This window comes from Rhinolophus sinicus, linkage group LG06 (genome assembly GCF_036562045.2).
Source record: "Rhinolophus sinicus isolate RSC01 linkage group LG06, ASM3656204v1, whole genome shotgun sequence".
Lineage (NCBI taxonomy): Eukaryota > Metazoa > Chordata > Mammalia > Chiroptera > Rhinolophidae > Rhinolophus > Rhinolophus sinicus.
The window spans coordinates 59,367,866-59,392,544 of record NC_133756.1 but is presented as its reverse complement, the minus strand read 5'-3'; the positions used below and the strand labels follow the sequence as shown (position 1 = coordinate 59,392,544).

Genomic DNA, 24,679 nt, shown 5'->3' with positions numbered 1-24,679 from the left:
GAGTGTGTTTCTCCAGGGCCCAACAGCTCCAAGTTGTTGCCCTTCAATCTAGTTGCGGAGGGCGCAGCTCAGCTTCAAGCCCAGTCGCCGTTTTCAATCTTTAGTTGTAGGGGCCACACTCAGCCCACCATCCCATGTGGGAATTGAACCGGCAACCTTGTTGAGAGCCCACGCTCTAACCAACTGAGCCATCCAGCCGCCCCTCCGGAAGCTCAGCGGCAGCTCATTGTTGTCAATCTAGTTGTGGAGGATGCAGCTCACTGGCCCATGTGGGAATCTAACCGGCAACCCTGTTGCTCAGAGCGCGTGCTCTAACTAACTGAGCTGCCCTAGATTAATCCATTTTAAATTTCATTCTATTAAACTTCTCTAATATTCTACACAGAAAATTTCAGATATGTTTCTTATCATTTTTAAGAGTGAATTAAGGGTATAATTTATTTCTCAGGAAAAGATATTGATTGGGATAAATTTATAAGCACACTGGCTAATTGCTCAGATCGTAAGCTAAATCTAAAATATGTGTTTCTAAATTTTTACAATTTTCATATTTTATTCTTTCTTGGTTAGTGGCTGAGATAGCTAGCACTCTCTAACTTCATTATTGCCTACATTTTCTCTTCAGTTTCTATAAAGACTAACATGAAAAATTGAATCAATCACTCTGAAGGCTTATAGATTTTATTTCACATTCCCCTTATCTTTTTCTCCATTTTTTTATCTAATTGAATTTTTGCATTTTAATGAAAGCAAACAGTTTCTATCTTCTGAAGTATTCATATAGTCTTTTTTAAAAAACTGAAGTCAGATTGCCTAAGCTCCAGTTTTCTCCTCTGTAAAAAGAGGATAATAAAATTATAATAATAGTACTCCTAATTTATCAGATTACTTAGAGTTATTGTGATGAATAAATTTGATAATTCACATAGAGGGCTTAGTGCGGTTACTTACACACATTTATAAGTTCTCAAAAGTGCTAGCTTTTACTATTATTTTTTATAGATTCACTTGCATTTTTAGTGTCTTTGCATACACCAACTGGTTTGTTTACCATCAAACGTCTCGTATACAGCATTTAGTATTATACTGTGGGTTGAAAAAAACAATAACATTATGGATTGTCTATTCTTGGGAAGTTTACAATCTAATTTGAGAGACAAAGAATAAAGACTTAAAATTTATAAACAAAATGTGGTATAAACATACTATGGAATGTTATTCAGCCTTAAAAAGTTCTGACATTCTACAAGTGGATGAAACTCAAAGGCATTATGCTAAGTGAAATATATGCCAGTTACAAAAGGACAAATATTGTATAATTCCATTTATATGAGGTACCTAGAGTAGTCAAATTCATAGAGACAGAAACTAGAATGGTGGTTGCCAGAGGCTGGGGAGGGGAGAAGGAAAGGTGAGTTGTTTAACCTTACAGAGTTTCGGTTTGGGAGATGAAAAAGTTCTGGAAATGAATGGTGGTGATGGTTGCACAAAAAATGTGAATGCATTCAGTGCAGAAATGATTAAAATGGTAAATTATATATTATATATCTATCTGTTACCACAATAAAAAAAGATTTAAAATTTAAATCTTCATGTAAGGGAAAATTAAAGTTCAACACTGCAGTGCAACAGATAAACTAGTGAATTATAAATTATTAAATGCCATTTTAATTTTATTCATAACATGTATCCATTTTATTTCTCTAATAAATAATACATTTTCATGGCTCAAAAATTAAAAATACAAAGTAATATACAGGGAGAAGTTAATCTTTCTTTAGAGACTCAGTTCCTTTTCCCAGAGACAACCAGTTACTTACATATCCTACTAGAGAGTCTACCTATCCACCTATCTCCCCATAGCTAACCTCACACACTGTATACACTGTGTTCCAACTCTCTTTTTCCACTCAAGAATGTCTTGGATAGCACATTCAATGCAAACTTGTTCTTTTTAAGAGCTGTATAGATATCATAAATATATTTAACCAATCCCTTATTGAGAAGCCAAGAAGAGTTTCCATTCTTTTACTATTTCAAATAATGTTTCAAAGAATAATCTAGCACATATGTCATTTTGTATAACTGTGAGCATTTCTGCAAGATAAATTCCTAGAGGGAGGGTCACTGGCTTTTCAAATGATTCAGATTGAAAGTGCCTTCACATTTCACCAAAGCAGTATTTAGTGTTAGTTGCTTTATCCCCAAATTTGAAAATCCTTGTATCCTTTTCTTTGGTACCCATCAATCACGAAGTCTTGCTGATTTTATCTCCTCAGTATGTCTTCTGTCCTCCCTTTCTATTTCCCATTCCTCATAGCCAACAACTCAACTTAGGCTTTCACTATTCATGTCTGAAGTGTTGTCCTTGATCCATCCTCCTGAGAGAACAATCTGCATATTGTCATGCTACCTAATACATGCAGGATTAGGTCTAATGTCTCTATTTTAGCAAACAAGGCTCACCCTAATCTGGTGCCTGCACGTTCCCTCTCCAGTCTTCTCTACCATCACCCAGCTTTACACTTTTTGCTTTTATGATGTACAATAGTTTATAGTTTAAGGCCTCCGTGCATTTGCTTTCACTATCTTCCCAGCCTGGAATACCTTTGTCCATTTCCCTTACCATCCATGTGGGAAGTGTTGACCTCTTCATGAAAGAGGCTCCGCCATAAAAGGAGCTCCAGCCACACTCTGCCCCTCACAGATCCACCGGCCTCCCAAGGAAGAGGCTTCCCTTTGTGCTCCATGGGTCTGCATTCATCTTCTATGGTGATCGCTATTAACTAGTGAAACTTTCCCTGAAGTAGGCTGAAATAATGGTGGGAGTTGTCTTTGTCCTTCCTAGCTCCAGCATCCAGCACAATGTTAGAGGTCATGTGGTGTGCACTACACAAAATTTCTTCAACTGAGTTTAACTAGATCTTGGGGAAAAGGGGTGGAGTCATTTGTTCATTCTTATGTTTACTGAGTGGCTATTAGGTGCAAGATTATGTGTTAGGCAGTGGGATTGATTAGAACCAAGGAGAAGATATCCTTTTGAAAGGGATGGGGCAACATAAACATACATTTATCACCGGGTGAGGACTGCAGTAGACTCCAGGTCACAGTTTAGATTCTTTTAGGGATATGTACGAATATGAGCAAAGGGTAGCATTTTAATTAGAGGGAATTACATTTATAAAATAGGAATGACATTTATAAAATAAAACAATTGCTCCAAATCACTGTGAAAGCCCAGAGTCAGACACAAAGCTCATGATTTCTGACTTCCTGTTTACGGCCCATGGTCTCCACTTTTTAAAGTGGAGACGCTTTTCTGGTGAACAGTAGGTCAAATACAGTGTCTTGAGTAAAGGACACTGTTTAAACGTGAGATAATATATATAAGACAAGGTCAGTGTCAGTATACTCGATGAAAGTTCTTTTTCTCTGCTAAACTGTCATCTAAGCATTCAGAAAAACTTGCTTGGTGTTATATGATCTATATTAAGTTTAATCTACCAATTGCTGTTTCTCCATCTTTTCTATTCTCTTCACTAATTTGACCTCTTTTCACAGAAGGTTGAGGAAGCTAGTGAAAAATGTAATAAAAAGAGCAGGTTTTTGGGGAGTCAGCTAGACCTGGATTCATAACAGAGGGCAGTTACTACTAGTGGAGTAACTTTGGAAAAGTACTAAACTTTGGGCAAGTATTTAACCCCCCAGTTTACTCTTTTGTAAAATAAAATAGTAAGTAGGTCAGGAGAAAATGTTTATGTAAAACTCTTGCCTTAACATAGTGCTTGACACATAGTAAGAGCTCAGAAGTAAGCTATTAATCGATGCTAAGAACCCGATGCCTTGGGAGAGTATTTATGCTTTTGCAAGCAAAGGAAATGTAAGCGTAATCATTATTAAATTAAATTAAACCAGAACTCGCACTTTAGCATTGACGGGATTGGATCCCTCCCGGACACCGTAGCCGCGCATGCGTAAATAGCGTGGCGGGACGTATGTGTCATGGCGAGCTCCATCTGAAGTTTCCGCAGGTTGGGGAGAGCGGCGTGTGGTCTATTTCACTTTGGACTGGTATGTTATTTCCTGACTACTGGGTAAGGGAGGCCGGTGGATCTGTGAGGGTCAGAGTGTGGCCGGAGCTCCTTTTATGGCGGAGCCTTGTTTCCCCAGTTTCAGTCTTTTTTGGCCTTTTGCTTGTATGTTTCGCAGTTAACTTGCCAGCTGGGATGGGGGACCAGGGAGGCTGGGAACACAGCTAAAAATGAGGACCGGGTCGTTGGCCTCAGGTGCTGCAGGGCTGTAAGGAGTATTTAAGGGACCTCGTTCCTTAGTGCCTAGTTTAACTCCATTCATTTTCCCAGTTTCTAGAATCCATTAGTGAATTTGTGGCACGGGAGGAGGCTTTCGCAGTTATCTGGCTTTCACAGCTGTATCTCATTAGGAATTTAAACTGAAGTTAGAAGAGTAGATGTCTTGTTTTTTCACTTCTCGTTTAATCATAAAACCTCTCTCGGAATCTCGGGGCAACGCGTGTCTTTCGGGTGGAAGGTGGTCTGGATATCTACTTCATTGCCTTAGTCCTTTTTTTTTTGTAGTTGGTGTTACTTGAATCACGCAGACGTGTTGTAGTGCTTGCTGGATAGTATTACCACGGCGAGATGCTGGATCTCAGTCATGGCAAATATGGCAGAAGTCAACACACCTGTTTTAATCGTAAAGAATTTGGAAATAGTCTGGAACATTATTAACCTTGCTGTATAAAGCAGCCTTCTCTAGAGTCTAATCTCTTTTAGGAAGTTTTAAAGAGTCCTTACTGTGGTTTTTTGAACTTAACTGCAAATTTCCTTTTTCTAATAAGTTTTTATTTTCCAGACTCTTCTTTCAAGAGGATTTGAGACTAATTGCAGGCAATCAAGGTACTCATTTATTTTATTTTTTAAAGGTTTTTATTAAAATATAGATAACATACAATATTATATTAGTTTCAGGTGTCATTGTCGTCATAGTTATTCAACAGTACGCACCTGGAACTATACATAGTTATTACCATATTATTGATTATATTCCCTATGCTAAAGAAGTGATCACTGTAATAAGTCTAGCAACCGTCTGACACCATACCATGCTATCACATTATTGACTATACTTTTTATGCTGTATATTACATCCCCAAGACTTACTTGTTTTATACCTGGAAATTTGAACTTCTTATTCCCCTTTATCTTTCTCCCCTTTTTAATTTTTCAATTACACTTGATATTCAGTATTATTTTATGTTAATTCAGGTGTATAGCATAGTGGTTAGACATTTATGTAATTTACAAAGTGATCCCCTGGACTACTACCCACCTGGCACTATGCATAGTTACACCCCTCACAAAGTGATAACCCCCACAACCTGCTGCCCCTGTGACATTGTATATAGCTGTTATAATACCATTGACTATGTTCCCTATACTGTATTTTATTCACATCCTGTGACTAATATATATATTTAATTATAGTTGACATTTAATATTATTCTACTTCAGCTTTAGGTGTATAGCTCAGTGGTCAGGCATCTACACAGTCTATGAAGTGATCCTCCAGATAAATCCAGTACCTATCTGACACCCTACATAGTCTTTACAACATTATTGATTATATTCCCCATACTGTATTTCATATCTCTGTGACTATTTTGTGACTAACAATTTATATTTTCTAATCGCTTCACCTTCTTCCCCATCCCCACCCCACTCCCATCTAGCAACAGTTTTTTCTCTACATCTCTTCTATTTCTGTTTTGTTTGCTCATTTATTTTATTCTTTAGATTCCACATATGACTGAGATCATATAATTGCCATATTATTGATCATATTCCCTATGCTTTATATCCCCATGACTATTTTATAACGGCCACTTTGTATTTCTTAATCCCTTCATCTTTCTCACCCTGCCCCCAACCACCCTCCTGTCTATCACCCCAATATATCTAGTACCCATCTGACACCATACATAGTTATTACAATATTATTGACTATATTCCTTATGCTATACCCTACATCCCCATGATTACTGTATAACAACCAATTTGTACTTCTTAATCCCTTCTCCCTTTTCACCCATCCCCAATCCCCCTCCCATCTGGCAACCATCAAAATGTTCTCTGTATCTATGAGTTTGTTTCAGTTTTTTTTATTTATTTTGTTCTTTAGATTCCACTTATAAGTGAAATCATATGACATTTGTCTTATGCTATCTGACTTATACTTAGCACAATACCTCTAGGTCCATGTTGTCACAGATGGCAAGATTTCAGTTTTTTTTAACAGTTTACTAATACTCCATAATGTACCACCTCTTCTTTATCCATTCATCCTTTCTGGGACACCCAGGTTGCCTTCATATCTTGGCTATTGTAAATAATGCTGCAGTGAACATATAGATGAGCATGTCCCCTTGAAGTAGCGATTTTGGTTTCTTTGGATAAATACCCAGAAGTGGGATTACTAGGGCCTTCTTTGTCTCTTGTTATTGTCTTTGTTTTAAAGTCTATTTTGTCATATAGGTATTGCTACTCCAGCTTTTTTGTTTGTTTGTTTCCATTTTCATGAAATATCTTTTTCCTTCCCTTTCAATCTGTGTATCTTTCTGTCTGAAGCAAGTCTCTTGTAGGCAGCATATGTAAGTGTCTTGTTTTCTTATCCATTCAGCACCGCCCTCCCCCCCCCCCCCCGCAACCCTATCTTTTGATTGGAGCATTTAATCCTGTTACGTTGAAAGTAATTGTTGATAGGTATATAGTGATTTTATTTAGCCATTTTATTCATATTTTTGGTTTTTTTTTTTTTTGTTTTAAAGAAATTCCTCTAAGATTCTGTGTAATTATGGTTTGGTGGTGATGAACTCCTTTAGCTTTTTTTTTTGTCTGGGAAGCTTTTCATCTATCCTTCAATTCTGAATGATAGCTTTGCTGGGTAGAGTAATCTTGGTTGTAGGTCCTTGCTTTTCATCACTTTGCATATTTCCTGCCAGTCCCTTCTGGCCTTCAAAGTGTCTGTTGAGAAATCAGTTGGCAGTCTTATGGGCACTCCCTTGTACATAACTCACTACTTTTCTCTTGCTGCTTTTAAGATTCTGTGTTTGTCTTTAACCTTTGTCATTGTAATTATGATGTGTCTTGGTGTTGGCCTCTTTGGGTTCATCTTGTTTGGAACTCTCTGTGCTTCCTGGGCTTGTGTATCTCTTTTGTTCGCTAGGTTAGGGGAGTTTTCCATCATTATTTCTTCAAATAAGTTTTCAATTCCTTGCTTTCTTCTCTTTCTGGTATCCCTATAAACAGATGTTGGTATGCTTGATGTTGTCCTAGAGGCCCCTGAAACTGTCCTCATTTTATTGGGTTCTTTTTTTTTTGGAGTTCTGATTGGATGTTTTCTGCTACTTATCTTATAAATCACTGATTTGATTATCTACTTCATCTAATCTCTAATCTACCTGTAATGTATTATTGATTACCTGTAATGTATTATTCATTTCTATTATTCTTTATTTCTGACTGGTTCTTTTTTATGTTTTCTATCTCCATTTTATGTTTCCTATCTCTTAGTTGATGTTCTCCCTGATATCATTTGAGCATCCTTATAACCAGTGTTTGGAACTCTGCATTTGGTAGACTGCTTGTCTCCATTTTGTTTAGTTCTTTTTCTGGACCTTTGTTGTGTTCTTTTATTTGGGGTATCTTTCTTTGTCTCTCCATTTTGGCTACCTCCCTGTGTTTGTTTCTGTGTATTAGGTGGGTCTGCTATATGTCTTGGTCTTAGTAGAGTGGCCTTATGTAGTAGGTGTGCTGTGGGACTTAGTGGTATGGTCTTCCATGTCACCTGACTTGTGCACTCCAGGTATGTCCCTTTTGTGAGTTGTGTGTGTCCTCCTGTTGTAGTTGAGTCCTGGTTGCTGTTTGCCCATCAGTGGGAGGGATTGACCCCTGGGCTCACTGGTTGTGAGGACTGGCTGTGACAACAGTGGAGGAGTTGTGGTAAATGGACTCTCTCTACAGAGCAGGATCTACCTCACAAGGCTCTGATGCCTGCCTAATCAGCCCCTTGGGTGTGTCATCCATGGAGGCGGCTGGGTGATGCTCCAGCTCATTTTGAAGCTGGCTGCTGGGTGCGCCAGCCCCAGGGCCACCTGGGAGGGGACCTGCTGTAGGTCAAGCTGAGCTGCAGCCCTGTACCCCACTTGGACCCACCCAACAGGAGCCACAAAGCAATCCACAGATGGCCACTGCCCTTGCTGTGCTTGAAGGGCCTTGAGAGGCCAAGCCACAAACCAAGGCCAGCTGCCGCTAGTGCCAGGCTTAGGGCTGCTCAGCTAGAGGTACAGGTCATACTCAAGCCAGATGCTGCTTGTCTGGGTTTTGGTGAGCTTTTGAGAGACCCTAGGAAAGTCTGTAGCATGAGCCAGGGCACGCGGTTTGTATGAAAAAGCCACTGGAAGCTGCTTGTATGTGCCTAAAAGTTGGGTGGGGCCGGGTCTCAGAATTACCTGGGTGTGGCAAATGAATGGTGTTAGCCAGCTTGAGGGAAACTCAGATATGGCGGCTGCCTGCATCTACATGCCGAGAAGGGCTCAACAAAGAAACAGTGGCTTCTACCAGCTCCTCCATTGTGAGAAAGCTCCCCCTCCAGCCTTCATCCTGACGCCAGACAATTCAGTTCTTCCCTGTATGTCCCTGTCTCCAGCTGCTGCTCCAGTGCTGGAGCTCAGAGCCAGTGATTCCATTGGTGAGTAAGTCCATGCATGGTCCCTTTAAGACGAGTACCTGGGACTCCAGCTGCCCTCCGTCTCACTCAACCGCGGTCTCCACTGGTTTTCACAATCAGAAATTATGGGGATTTCTCTCTCTGGCACTGGAACCCTGGTCTGGGGAGCGTGGTTTGGTGCTGGGACTCCCTTGCTCCTTCAAGGGGAACCTCTGCGGCCAAGATATCCTTTCCAATTTTTTTTTTTTCATTTTTTTTTCCTTTCCAATTTTTATGGTCATTCATGGGTGTGGGACTGCCTGGTTCCGTGTCTCTTCCCCTCCTACCAGTCTTGAGGTGACTTCTTCTGTATGTCCTTAGGTGTAGGTCTTTGGTTCAGCAAGATCTTAGGCGATTCTCGATCGTTGTTTTATAGTTTAGTTGTAATTTTGATGTGGTCGTGAGAGAAGGTGAGCACAGTGTTTACCTATTTCGCCATCTAGACCGGAACTTCCTGTACTCATTTATGTTAAACTTTTTATGTTTGAGTGACATGTTACCCATTATAATGTGCAGAAAGTTTAAGACAGTGATTCTTAAACTTTATTGCATATCAGAATCACCTGGAAAGTTTTTAAAGATCGCTGGACTTTCCTTAGAATATCTGATTTGGTAGGTCTAGGGCCTCAAGACCTTTCTTTTTTTTTTTTTTTTTTTTTAAATGAAGTTCATATTTATTCAGATTTACTTAGGTTTTTTTTTTTTTTTTTAATTGGGGAAGGGGAACAGGACTTTATTGGGGAACAATGGTCAAATTGTTGTCCTTTTCAATCTTAGTTGTGGAGGGTTCTGTTCAGCTTCAAGTTGTTGTTCTTTCAGTCTTAGTTGTGGAGGGCGCAGCTCAGCTCCAGGTCCAGTTGCCGTTGCTAGTTGCAGGGGGCGCAGCCCACCATCCCTTGCGGGAGTCGAACCAGCAACCTTGTGGTTGAGAGGACAGGTTCCAACCAACTGAGCCATCTGGGAGTTCAGCGGCAGCTCAGCTCAAGGTGCCGTGTTCAATTTTAGTTGCAGGGGGCGGAGCCCACCATCCTTTGTGGGACTCGAGGAATTGAACTGGCAACCTTGTGGTTGAGAGCCCACTGGCCCATGTGGGAATCGAACCGGCAGCCTTCGGAGTTAGGAGCACGGAGCTCTAACCGCCTGAGCCACCGGGCCGGCCCAAGACCTTTCATTTTTAACAAGTTTCCCAGTGATTCTGATTGTGCTGGTCTGGGAACCACACTTTGAAAACTACTGGTGTGGGACTTTGTTTCACAGCTGTGGCTATACAGATGAGAATTATTGGAAAGTTTTAAAAGAATGTTGATGCTCAGTCTCTGTCCCCAGAGGTTGATTCAACTCTACTGAAGCTCAGTTGTAGGTAGTTTTCAAAAGCTCGTCACATGAATACTATAAGCACTCAAAACAGAGAACCTCTGCTGTAAGAGAATGGTGTTTCTTAATCAGGGTGTTTAGTGGAATCACCTGGGCAGGTTTTACGTTTGCATCCCTATGTTCTTGTCTTGAAGATTCTAATTCAGAATGTGACCTGAGTATTTGATATTATAACAGCTCTCCTAACAAATCACCTATGTAAGTTACTAGTACTCTGCGAATATTGCATTCTCTTTTCTTTCTATCATTTTCACTATTTCCCTTTTCACTGACTCTTTTTTTTTTTTTTTAAAGATTTTATTGGGGAAGGGAAACAGGACTTTATTGGGGAACAGTGTGTACTTCCAGGACTTTTTTCCAAGTCAAGTTGTTGTCCTTTCAATCTTAGTTGTGGAGAGTGCCGTTCAGTTTCAAGTTGTTGTCCTTTCAGTCTCAGTTGTGGAGGGCGCAGCTCAGCTCTAGTTCCAGTTGCTGTTACTAGTTGCAGGGGGCGTAGTCCACCATCCCTTGTGGGAGTCAAACCGGCAACCTTGTGGTTGAGAGCCCACTGGCCCATGTGGGAATCGAACTGGCAGCCTTCGGAGTTAGGAGCACGGAGCTCTAACCGCCTGAGCCACGGGGCCGGCCCTCACTGACTCTGTTTTTATTCCCTTTATCAAACTCGATTTCCTCTACCTTTGAGAAAAAACTTTATATGATCCTGTTGTTCCATTATCTTGCTTTCCTTTTGTTGTCAAACTTCCATTTACTTATTAGTTATTCAAAAACTTCTAAAGGCTAGCAATTTCCTCTACCTGGTTGTTGGAAGTTAAAACTTTATTACTAGTGATGAGTGAGATTGTTCAGGTGCTATGATGTGCTGCTAATTTTAGGGATCTCTGCATTTTACTGTCTTTGTCTCCATTGCCTTCCTAGAGGGAATTTCTATGAATGGAATTGCTCAGTCAAGGGATATATATATATATATATATGTTTTAAAGTTTGATATGTACTGCCAGATTGCTCTCCAGAAAGGGTATGCCAGTTTTATCATGCTTTCAGTTAGCAGTAGGGTGTTTGTCAGTCTTTTTTGCCAGTGGGAGAGATGAAAATTCATGTTTAAATACTTGCCATTAGTGTATGTGAGTATTCTTTCCTATGCTTATTGGCTAGTTGCATTTCTTAAGTGATTGCCTGTGTTTCCTTTGCCCCCTTACCCCCTTTTCTTTTCTGGCATGTGTTTATGTCTTAGGGTCACGTTAGATTCTTGCATTGTTTGTGCTTTGCCAATGAGGCAGAGCCATAGTGGGAGAGTGTGGTGTTGAGAGAAGGCCTAGTGTTGCCACGCAACAGCCTACCTGTCTGTCTCCTCGTACCTGCCACTAAAGCAAGGAGAGTCTGTGAGACGGATCATTTCAGGGACTTTGCTTCACCTTTGTGCTTACACCTTATGTTTCTCTGTTTGGCCCCCAAAAGATGGCTGGCTAGTCAATGACGAGTCAGATTCCCCATGGTGGGGACAACCCAGACACAGCTGCATGGGGACCATCTGGGGAACTTGTGGGGTTGATAGAGGTGGGCACAGCCCCCCACCTTTCCCGGGCTAAGGAGAGCCTCTGCCTCTGTGGCTGCATTCCTTCCCACACCTGCAGGGGAAGTGACTCAATGATATGCTCTCCATCTATTTATATCCATAAAGGTTTTGTCCCTTGGGGAAGTACTTATCCTGAGACTTACAGTTCCGTTGCCTGCAGGCAAGGGTGATTGGCTTAAATCAGTTTCCTACTGTAATGTATGGGACTCACAGATCTTGAGGTTGACAAGCTTTACTTCTTTTACTTCCACACCTAACTAAGAAAAGCCATGCGTTGGCCCAATTCGGGACTCAGTCCTTGAGACTTGAGTCCCTGGGCCCCGCTTGCACTCTACTCTTGTCTACTGTCTTTCTTAACCTTGTGCCGCCCTTCTCACTTCCCACTGCTCTTGTCGTGTTGGACACTGCAGGTTCTTATTCTAGGTCTATCAGTGTGCAAATCTTTTAGCTTCTCTGGACTTCAGTTCTGTAAAATAAGAGGCTTAGCAATGTTCTCTACTTCTCTAACTCTGTGATATTGTATGTCTGCTGCAGCAAACCCCTCTTTCTTCTTCCATTCTATTTTCCTTCTGTTGTCTATGGGATGTTAAAATTGTGTAATTTCGAAAAGATGGCTTTTAATATGTCATTCAATTCATAGTTCTTCAGTAGTTTTTTAGTAACATTCAGTGGTACTACCTGGTCTTAGCCTTTCTCACTTACCTTAATTATTTCTTAGAATAATAGTGATAGGGGTTAGGAATTTACTTCAACTTTTCACCCAGTGTTAGAATTTTCTCCTGTATTATGGAAGGATTAGCTAGCAAGTATTGTGTGCCTGCTATGTGCTAGGTAGGCATTGTTATAGGAGTTGTAGATATAGTGGTGAAAAAGAGATACCCCTTTGTTCTTGTGGAGCTTACATTGTAATGAGAAAGACATGTAGTTATATATATATATATATATATATATATATATATATATATATATATATATATATATATATATATATATATGCTATCAGGTAGGTAAGTGTTCTGAAGAAAAATGAAGCACAAAGTAGGGTTAGAGGTTAGTGAGAGTGTGTGGGAATGCTTGGTCAGTGTGTGGTTATTTTAGACCTTCAGAAAGGCCTCTCCAAGGAGGCGTCATTTGAGTAGATAAGTAGGCAGCAAGGCCTGCAGATATCTGGGGGATGTAGTCCAGGCTGAAGAATAGCAATTGTGAAGGCCCCTGAGTCAGAAACTAGTTTGGAATACTCAGAATATCTAAAAGGTTAGTATGGTTGGTACAGAGTGGGCGGTGGCAGAGGGGGTAGCTAGGGGCCGTATTTTGTTAAACTGGGTAGTCTACAGTAAAGAATACTGAGAATGTGCAATATGCTAGACATACGAGTAGTTCTAGGCATCACTGGGGATAAAACAGTGAACAAAGCACACAAAACCTTTATTCTCACAGAGTATATTCTAGTAGAAATAGGTAGGCAGGAACAAAATAATGAAAACACCTAAGCAGGAGATGAAGTGCCATGGTAAGAAAACAAGGTGGGGAACTGGAATAGGAAGTGAGTGTGTATGTAGTGAGGTGGGAGTTGCTCAGACAGCCTCACTCGTGACATTTGTGAAGTTCTGAAGGGCTTGAAGGCATTCTAGGCAAGAATAAGACCCTGAGCTAAGTGTACTTGGTATGTATGAAATGGCACGGAAACCCTTGTGGTCATGTGGAGTGAGGGGTGAGTGGTGGGAAATAGGGTCAGAGAGGTAACACGAACTGATTATATATGTCCTTGGAGATATTTGGAGTGATTTTGGGTTGTTATTCGGAAGTGGAAGACGTAGGAAGGTTTTGATAACAAGCTTGAGATGAGGTTTTAAAGGGATTAGGTTTTAAAGGGATCCCTGGCTTCTTTGCTGAAATGTCCAGAATTAAGAATAGAAGCAGGAAGACTAATTGCCAGTAATCTAGGCAAGAGTTGACATTGGTTTAGACCAAGTGTGTAACAGCAGATATGGTAAGAAACAGTCAGATTCTGAATGTGTTTTGAAGATAGAGCCAACAGGATTTTCCTGGTGGATTGGATGCGAGTGAAGGAAGGAGGACTCGGATGATTCCAGGGTCTTCGGCCTGAGCAATTAGAAGGTTGGGATTGCCTTTAAACGAGATGGGGAAAGTTGTGGAAGGATCAGGTGTGGTGTTTGTGTGTGGGGTAAGGTGGGGAGAAGATCAAGACTTCTCTTTTTGACTTTTGAAGTTTGAAATAACTATTAGACATTCAAGTAGGGGTGGCGGATAGGCAGTTTGACATGTGAGTCTGAAGTTCAGGGGAGGGTTGGGGCTGGTTGTATAAGCATATGGATGGTATTTCAAAGCCATGGGACTGGATGAGATCAGGATATGTGTATAACTAGAGAAGAGAAGAAATCTGGTAATGGGGACACTCCGGCATTGAGAAGTTGGAGAGATGAGGAGGAACCGCAAAGGAGACTTGAGTTGCTAATGTGGTAGGAGGAAATCTCGGAGAGTGTGGTGTCCCAGAAGCCAGTGAAGAAAATGACTTAAGGAGGTAATGGTCAATAGTGTCAAATGCTGCAGTTGGGCTCATATAAAACGACTGAGAATTGATCATTGTAGGTATTGTTGGAAGTCATTGAAATAACAGGCAGCTTTGGTGGAGTGGTGGGGTGAAAGCCTGGTTCATGAAAGAATGGGATGGGAAAATTGGAGATTGTAAGTATAGCTAGCTCTTGCAAGAGTTTTCCTTTAAAAGGAGAGAAATATGATAGAGGAAGTAAGTGAAGGAAGCAGGGTCTCGTAAGATTTTTGTATATTAAATTGTAGAAATAATAGTATGTTTATATCCAGATAGTAATGATGCACTAGGAAGACAGTTAGTGATGATACCAGAAGAGGGAGCATTGCTGAATTCTTTGCTTGAGTAGGTCAGAGTAGAAGGATTGTTCTTAGGGAGGTGGACAGTTATTCATAGTAACAGATTGGTAGGCAGAGTACATGGGCAAAGAATGACTTCCTTCCTGGTAAATGAAGGAAGTCATCCATCTGTGTGGAATATGGGTGGGGATCTGGGGTCAGCTTCATTCAAGCTTTCTGTATTCAGTTCCATCTTTATCCTCATTAGGAGGAAATCTGTGAGAAATAAATTTTCAGAAAATTCCTAAGATAAACGAGTGTAAGTGTCTTTAGTGAGGTTCTTCATAGTCTTTGCTCCACCAGTACATCTGGGTATCTGTTAGGCAGAATTTCCTAAATTTATATGACTGCAGAACCATTTTTCATCGATAGTTAATATCTTAAATAAATAGAACCAATTTGAGAGACTAACTTAGTTCACTTCACCTTACCTAGTTTGCTGAGTTGGCCAGGGCTCTTGTTTGAAAGAGAGAAAACCCAACTCAAACTAATTTAAGCCACAGAGGAAATTTATTGGCTCACATGATTGGGCAGAGTGACATAATGGCTTCAGGCATTGGTTGGATCCAGTGACTCAAATCATATCAGTATGGCTGTGTATCTCTCCAGCTCTTACTAGGTTTCATTCTTTAGTTAGACTTCTGCCTTGTGACTGGCAGATGGTCCCTAGCATCCTCAAGGTGACATCCTGCCAACTTAGCCACTTCCATGAAAAGAGAAGCCATCTCTCCTGTTAGCTTTGGCATAGAAGTCTTCGTGATCAATCTGATTGGGTAGGCTTGTCACATCCAACCCTGAACCAATCACTGTGGCCAGGATCCTGACAGGCCTGGGTCACGTGCCGCATTCCTGTGTCTGTGGAAGGAGGAGGCCTGTGATTGACAGTCCTGCAATGCCCATGTGGTATGCACGTTAACTCTAATGTAGCCAGATCTTGATTGCCATCTGGATTATTTCTAATCTTTTGCTCTTGGTTACAATGTAAAGCTAGCTCAGATTTGAACACAGGTTTATCTGATTTATAGGGCATAATTAGTCACAGTTGTAAAGAGTATATTACAGTAAAGGGTACAAAATGAGTCTGGCTGGAAGCCACTGTTAATTGAAAGTTGTTAATGGAAAAATGGGAATCTGGCAATTGAAGAGAAGGCAAATTCATCAGAAAGGCTTGAGACCAGAGGAGAATAGGATCCTGAACACTGGTTTAAGCAGCCCAGATGAAGAATAGTGGTCACTCAGTGTGACCATACATTAAGTAGGCAATAGAGTATTGCATGGCATGTGGGCTCTGGCTCATTAGACCTGGAATCCTTGTTGTGCTGCTTTGGGTAAGTTAGCTTCTTTGTGTTTCAGATTGCTCTTTAAAGTGAGGGTAATAACACTACCTGCCTCATGGAATTGTGAATGGTTAATGAGGTGATCCTGTGAGAACTTGCTTCGTGTCTGGACATAGTAGTAGTACTACCAGTAAGTGTATTCATGTCCATTTCCTTTGGTTTTCCTTTTTATTTTTCCTGGTAGTTTTTTTTTTTCTTTTAAGTATTTTAACATAATTATAGATTCACTTATAGTTATAAAAATTATGTGGAGATGTTGTATACTTTATCCAGTTTTCCCCAGTGGTAATATCTTGCAAAACTGTAATCCAATATCACAGCAACCAGGATGTTGACATTGATGTAGTCAGAATATAGGAACATTTCCATCACCACAAGGATCTCTCATGTTCCCCTTTTATAGTCACATTGACTTTCCTGCCACCCATCCTGTCCTTAATTCTTGGCAACCACTATTCTGTTCTCCATTTCTATAATTTTGTTATTTAAATCTCAAGTATGTTATATAAATTTAATCATACAGTATGTGACCTTTTTGGATTGGCTGTATTCACTCTTCATGACTCAATGGAGACTCATCCAGGTTGTTGCATGTATCAATAATACATTCTTTTTCATTGCTGAGTAGTCATCTGTGGTATGGATGTACCACAGTATGTTTAACTATTCAGTCCATTGAGGGCATATAGGTTGTTTCCAGGTTTTGGCTATTACAAAGAAAGCTGTAAATGTTTGTGTTCAGGTTTTTGTGTGATTAGAAATCTTTATTTCTCTTGGATAACCCCCAGAAATACAGTTGCCAGGCTGCATTGTAGTTGCGTGATTAGTTTTTTAAAGAAAATGGTAAACTTTTTTCCAGAGCAACTGTACTATTTTATATTCCTACCAGGACTGTATGAACGATCCAGTTACTCAACATCCTGGCAGCCTTTAGTGTTTTTATTATTTTTCATTTTAGCCATTCTGATAGATGTGTCATGAGATCTCAGTGTGGTTTTACTTTGTATTTCTCTCATGGTTAGTAATGTTGAATTTCTTTTCATGTGCTCATTTGCTTTCTGTATATCCTCTTAGATGAAATATCTCTTTATGTCCTTTGTCCATTTCTTAATTGTATTGGTTTTTTTAGTATTGTATTTTTTTTTTTTTTTTTTTTAAGATTTTATTGGGGAAGGGGAACAGGACTTTATTGGGGAACAGTGTGTACTTCCAGGACTTTTTTCCAAGTCATCAGTTGTTGTCCTTTCAATCTTAGTTGTGGAGGGTTCTGTTCAGCTTCAAGTTGTTGTCCTTCCAGTCTTAGTTGTGGAGGGCGCAACTCAGCTCCAAGTCCAGTTGCTGTTGCTAGTTGCAGGGGGCACAGCCCACCATCCCTTGCGGTAGTCGAACCGGCAACCTTGTGGTTGAGAGGACATGCTCCAACCAACTGAGCCATCCGGGAGCTCAGCGGCAGCTCAGCTCAAGGTGCCATGTTCAATCTTAGTTGCAGGGGGCAGAGCCCACCATCCCTTGCGGGACTCGAGGAGTTGAACTGGCAACCTTGTGGTTGAGAGCCCACTGGCCCATGTGGGAATCGAACCGGCAGCCTTCGGAGTTAGGAGCACGGAACTCTAACCACCTGAGCCACCGGGCCGGCCCTAGTATAGTATTTTGAGCTCTGCATTACTAATCTTTTGTCAGATACGTGGTTTGCAAATATTTTTTCCCACTGTGTTGCTTGAATTTTCATTCTCTCAAAAGGCTCTTTTGCAGAGCAAAAGTTTTTAATTTTGATGACGACTAGATTTATTAATTTTTCTTTTTACGGATTGTGCTCTTTGGTGTCAAGTCTAAGAATTCTTCATCTAGCTTTAGGTCTAGAAGATTTTCTCTTACGAATTTTTCTAAAAGTTTATAGTTTTACATTTTATATTTAAACTCATGATACATTTTGAATTAAGTTTTGTATAAAGTATGAGATTTAGGTTGTGGTTTATTTTCTTTTGTCTATAAATGTCCGGTTCCTCCAGCACTAATTGTTGAAAAGGCTATCTTTTCTCCATTGAATTGGTTTTGCACTTGTGTGAAAAATCGCTTGGGGATATTTGTGTGGATCTATGTTCAGGTTTTCTGTTCCATTTTGTTGATCTATGTTTCTATTCTTCTACCAATACTACACAATCTTGATTGCTATAGCTGTATAATAAATTATGTCACAGAAATGGCAGCATGAGGAGAGCTTCTTGAAATCTGCCTGGAACATACAACAAATTGAACAGCTATAAGTCAAAAAAGGATTCCCTGCGCAGTACACAGGCATGTCTGAGAGACCTGCAAATCAAATTACCTAAAGGGGGGGCAAATTTAGAGAGGGGGTGGGGAAAGGAAGGAGGAAGTGCAGAGATGTGGTCCGTGAGCCACAGGACACAGACTGGAGCTCAGAGCTAACAAGGTAACAAGGCAGCTAAGAAAGGAAATGAAAAGTCTCCAGAAAATGAACTTAAAGACATGGGAATCTGTGATTTAAATGACAGAGAATTCAAGATTGCAGTTCTAAAAAAACTCAACGAGATGCAAGAAAGCACAGACAGGTAGTTTAATGAACTCAGAAACACAAAGAACAAAATGAACATTTTACCAAATAGATTGAAATTTTACAAAAGAACCAAATAGAAATTCTTGAGATTAAGAACTCTGTAAAAGAAATAAAGAGTGAAATAACCAGCTTAGGTAATAGCGCTGAAGATAGAAATCTGGAAATGACACAGATGGAAGAAGAGAGAGACTTGAGAGTTAAAAGAAATGAACTCTACGAGAGCTTTCTGACTCCATCAGAAAGAACAACATAAGAATAATGGGTATACCAGAAGGAGAAGAAAGGGAGAAGGGAACAGACAGAAAGTATATTCAAATAAATAGCTGATGAAAACTTTCCAAACTTGTGGAAAGAACTGGATCTTCAAATCCAAGAAGCAAATAGAACACCTAATTACCTCAATCCTAATAGGTATGTTATATTGAAGCTGTCAAAAATTAATGACAAAGAATTCTCAAGGCAGTCAGGGAAAGAAAAGCAGTAACCTATAAGGTAGAGCCCATTAGATTATCATCAGATTTTTAGCAGAAACTCTACAAGCCAGGAGGGAGTGGACTCAAATTTTCAAACTATTGAAAGAGAGAAATTATGAGCCAAGAATAATATATCCAGCAAAGCTATCCTTTAGATATGAAGGAGTAATAAAGACCTTTCCAGACATACAGAAACTAAGGGAATTTTCTAACAAACGACCTACATTACAAGAAATACTGAAGGATGCTATTCAACCTGAAACAAAAAATCAGAAGAATACAAAACCATGAGGAGTATTATGAACAGACAGAAGCAGGAAATCGCAACCCCTACACAAAATAGAGCACTATACACTTAAACATAGCATACAGGATAAAGAAGAAAAAAAAAAACACTTAAAGAGGAAAAAGACAACTTGCTACTGCAGCGCAGGCAGGAATCAACTCACAACATAAATAGGGATAATTTGTGACCACAAAGACATAAAAGGGGGGAGTCTAAAGGTCTGAACTGGCATAAGGGAATGGAGAAAGTAAGCATGCTGAAGAAAATGGAATACTCTATGAAACTTTCTTTTACATAAGCTTAATGGTAACCACTCAAAAAAAAAAAAAATCTAGAACTGAACTATATAACGTACTGAAAGAAGAAACAGAGAGAAAAATAATGGAATACCACCACACAGAAATAATAGACAACAACAAAAAGGTAAAGAAACAATGGAGACACAGTCTTACCAGAAAACCAAAGATAGAATGATAGGAAATTCTCACATATCAATAATTACCCTAAATGTAAATGGACTGAATTCACCAAAAAAAGGCACAGAGTAGCAGATTGGATCAAAAAACTAAATCCAACCATATTCTGTCTCCAAGAGACACATCTCAGCTACAAGGACAAATATAGACTCAAAGTGAAAGGATGGAAATTGATACTCCAAACAAATGGTATCCAGAGAAAAGCAGGGATAGGTATACTGATTTCACTGATATGTGGTATATAAACCAAAAATAAGAAAAGAACAAAACAAACAAATGAGAAACAAAAACTCATAGACACAGACAATAGTTTAGTGGTTACCAGAGGGTAAGGGAGGAGGGGTGTGGTAGATGAGGGTAAAGGAGATCAAATTTATGGTGATGGAAGGAGAACTGACTCTGGGTGGTGAAGACAATGGGATTTATAGATGATGTAATACAGAATTGTACACCTGAAATCTATGTAACTTTACTCACAATTGTCACCCCAATAAACTTTAATTAAAAAAAAAAAGATATCAGATGAAACAGACTTCAGGATAAAAAAGGTAACATGAGACAAAGATGGACATTTCATAATGGTAAAGGGCACTATACAACAAGACTTAACAGTCATCAATATTTATGCCCCCAATCAGAGAGCACCAAAATACACCAAGCAACTACTAACAGAACTAAAGAGAGAAATTGACCAAAACACAATTATAGTAGGGGACCTAAATACATCATTGACAGCTATGGATAGATCATCCAGAGAAAATAAAGAAAGAAATAGCCCTAAATGACATATTAGATGGAATGGAGATAATTGACATTTATAGAGCACTTCATCCTAGAACATCAGACTGTATGGTCTTTCCTAGTGTACATAGAACATTCTCAAGGATAGACCATATATTGGGACAGAAAACTAGCCTCAGCAAATTTAAAGATTGAAATCATACCAAGCATACTTTCTGATCACAAGGCTTCGAAATTGGATATCAACTGCAAAAAGAACTCAGGAAGAATCACAAATATGCGGAGATTAAACCACATACTTTTAAAGAATGACTGGGTCAAAGAAGAAATGAGAGGAGATATCAAAAGATACATACTGTGTTTCCCAGAAAATAAGACCTAACCATTCCATCAGCTCTAATGCATGTTTTGGAGGAAAAATTAATATGAGACCCGGTCTTATTTTAACATAAGGCCGGGTTTTATATAATATAAGACTTGGTATGTAATATAATAATATAATATAATATGATACGATATAATATAATATAATATAATATAATACAATACCGGGTATAATATAATACTGGGTCTTATATATTAATTTTTGCTCCAAAAGACGCATTAGAGCTGATGGTCTAGCTAGATCTTATTTTTGGGGAAACACAGTAGAAACAAATGAGAATGAACATATATCCTACCAAAATTATTTGAATGCAGTGAAAGCAGTTTTAAGAGGGAAATTTATATCATGACAGGTCTATCTCAAGGATGAAGAAAAGTCCCAGATAAACAACCTCACATTACACCTTAAAGAACTCGAAAAAGAACAAATGAAACCCAAAGTCAGCAGAAGGAGAGAAATAATAAAAATCAGAGCAGAACTAAATGAAATAGAGAACAAAAAGACAATAGAAAAAATTAATGCAACAAAGTGTTTGTTCTTTGAAAAGATTAATAAAATTGACAAATCCTTGGCTAGACTCACTAAGATAAAAAGAGAAAAGACACAAACAAAATCAGAAATAAAAGAGAAGTTACCATGGATGCCACAGAAATACAAAAGATCCTCCAAGAATACTATGAAGGACTATATGCCACCAGATTCAATAACCTACAAGAAATGGACAAGTTCCTAGAAGCATATAGCTTTCCTAGACTGAATCACGAAGAATTGGAAAATCTAAATAGACTGATCAACAGTAAGGAAATTGAGGCAGTCATCCAAAACCTTCCTAAAAGCAAAAGTCAAGTACCAGATGGCTTCACTACTGAATTCTACCAAACATTCAAACAGGATCTAACATCTGTCCTTCTCAAATTGTTCCAAAAAATTGAAGAAGAGGCAGTACTCCCTAACTCATTTTATGAGGCCAACATTACCCTGATACGAAAACCTGGTAAGGATAACACAAAAAAAGAAAATTACAGACCAATATCTCTGATGAATACAGATGCAAAAATCCTAAACAAAAGTCTAGCAAATTGAATACAACAATGCATTAAAAATTATACATCACAATCAAGTGGGGTTCATCCCAGGGCACAAGGATGGTTCAATACATGCAAATCGATCAATGTGGTACACCCATAAACAAAAGACAAAAATGTTATATGATTATAACAATAGTTGCAGAAAATGCACTTGACAAGATGCATTTATGATTAAAACACTTAATAAAATGGGTATAGAAGGAAAATACCTTAACATAATAAAGGCCATATATGACAGACCATCAGCTAATATCATAATTAATGGTAAAAACTGAAGCCCTTCACTCCATGTTCAGGAAGAAGACAAGGTTGTTCACTGTCACCACTGTTATTCAACATAGTATTGGAAATCGTAGCCAGAACAATCAGGCAAGAGAAAGATATAAAAGGCGTCCAAATTGGGAATGAAGAAGTTAAATTGTCACCTTTTGCAGATGACATGCTTTATATAGAAAATCCAAAAGACTCCACCAAAAAGCTGTTAGAAACAATAAACAATTACAGTCAATTTGCCGGCTACAAAATCAACGTACAAAAATCCATTGCATTCCTATTATACTAACAATGAAATTTCAGAAAAAGAAAAAAAAATTCCTTTTGCAATTGCAACAAAAAGAAAATACCTAGGGATAAACCTAACCAAGGATGCGAAGGACCTATACACTGAAAACTATAAGACATTTTAAAAAGAAATTGAAGAATACACAAAGAAGTGGAAAGACATTCTGTGTTCATGGATTGGAAGAATCAACATAGTTAAAATGACAATATTACCCAGAGCAATATACAGGTTTAATGCAATCCCCATCAAAATCCTAATGGCATTTTTTAAAGAAATAGGATAAAAAGTCATCAGATTTGTATGGAACCACAAAAGACCCCAAATAGGCAAAGCAATCCTAAGAAACAAGAATAATGCTGGAGGTATCACACTCCCTGACTTCAGTTTATACTCCTGAGAAACAGTAATCAAAACAGCATGGTACTGGCAGAAAAACAGAAACAGACCAATGGAATAGAATTGAAAACCCAGAAATAAACCCACGTAATGTGGACAGATAATTTTAAACAAAGGAGTCAAAAATACACAATGGAGAATAGAAAGCCTCTTCAATAAATGGTGCTGACAGATAATTTTAAACAAAGGAGTCAAAAATACACAATGGAGAATAGAAAGCCTCTTCAATAAATGGTGCTGGGAGAATTGGAAAGCCACGTGCAAAAGAATTAAACTAGACTGCTATCTGTCATTGTGTACCAAAATTAACTGAAAATGGATCAAAGACCTAAACGTCAGACCTGAAACAATAAATTGCATAGAGAAAACGTGCTAAACTTATGGACCCTGTTCAAAGAAGATTTTATGAATTTGCCTTCAAAGGCAAGGGAAGTAAAAGCTAAAATAAATAAGTGGGACTATATTTAACTAAAAAGTTTTTTCACAGCAAAAAAAACCATCCACAAAACAGAGGCAACCAACTGAATGGGAGAAGATATTTACAAACAACACCTCTGATAAGGAGCTAATATCCAAAATATATAAGGAACTTTTACAACCTAACAACAAAAAGACAAACAATCCAATTATGGGCGGAAGACCTGAATAGGCATTTCTCTGGAGAGGACATACGGATGGCCAATAGATATGAAAAGATGCTGAACATCACTAATCATCAGAGAAATGCAAATAAAAACCACAATATCACTTCATACCTGTTAGAATGGCTATCGTCAACAAGACAAATAAGTGTTGGAGAGGCTGTGGAGAAAAAAGGAACCTTCATGTAATGTTGGTGAGAATGCAGCCGCTATGGAAGGCAGTGTGGAGGTTCCTCAAAAAATTAAGAATAGAATTATCATATGACCTAGCAATCCCTCTTCTGGGTATATACCGAAAAAATCTGAAAACATTTATCTGTAAAGATGTAAGTGCTCTGATGTTCATTGCAGCTTTATTTACAGTGGCCAAGACATGGAAACAAAGTGTCCTTTGATAGATGATGGGATAAAGATGTGGTACATATACACAATGGAATACTACTCTGCCATAAGAAAAGGTGAAATAATGCCATTTGCGACAGCATGGCTGGATCTTGAGATTATTATGCTAAGCAAAATAAGTCAGACAGAAAAAATCAAGAACCATATGACTTCATTGATATGTATGATGTAAAAGTGAAAGCAACAAACTAACAAGACAAACAAATAAAGAAACAAAAACTCATAGACACAGACAATAGTTTAGTGGTTACCAGAGGGCAAGGGGGAGGGTGGATAGTAGAAGAGGGTAAAGGGAGTTAAATATATGGTGATCGAAGGAGAACTGACTGGGTGGTGAATACACAATGTAATATATAGATGACATATTACAGAATTGTACGTTTGAAACCTATGTAATTTTACTAACCGTTGTCATCCCAATGAATTTTAATAAAAAGTATTAAAATCGGGCAGGCCAATTGTTTTCACTTTATTGTTTTTTTACCATTGTTTTAGATATATTAATTACTTTTCCTTTCCATATAAATTTTTTAAAGGTTTTTTTTCTTTTTTTTCTTTTTTTTTTTTTTTTAAATTGGGGAATATTGGGGAACTGTGTGTTTCTCCAGGGCCCATCAGCTCCAAGTTATTGTCCTTCAATCTAGTTGTGGAGGGCGCAGCTCAGCTCCAAGTCCAGTTG

General features: G+C 38.8%; 1 protein-coding gene across 4 annotated transcripts in view; it reads left to right on the top strand.

Moving 5' to 3' along the window:
- Window positions 1–3,966: 3,966 nt before the first annotated feature.
- The window catches only part of CDKAL1 (CDKAL1 threonylcarbamoyladenosine tRNA methylthiotransferase), a 615,432-nt gene continuing 594,719 nt past the window's right edge, over window positions 3,967–24,679 (top strand). The window contains exons 1-2 of one of the 4 annotated variants that reach the window (XM_019734279.2): window positions 3,967–4,071; window positions 4,873–4,916. The gene's annotated coding sequence lies outside the window, so the exon portion shown is untranslated. Of the gene's footprint in view, window positions 4,072–4,367; window positions 4,465–4,872; window positions 4,917–24,679 lie in introns of those variants that run through there. The other 3 variants (XM_019734280.2, XM_074335173.1, XM_074335174.1) reach the window with 3 other exon arrangements.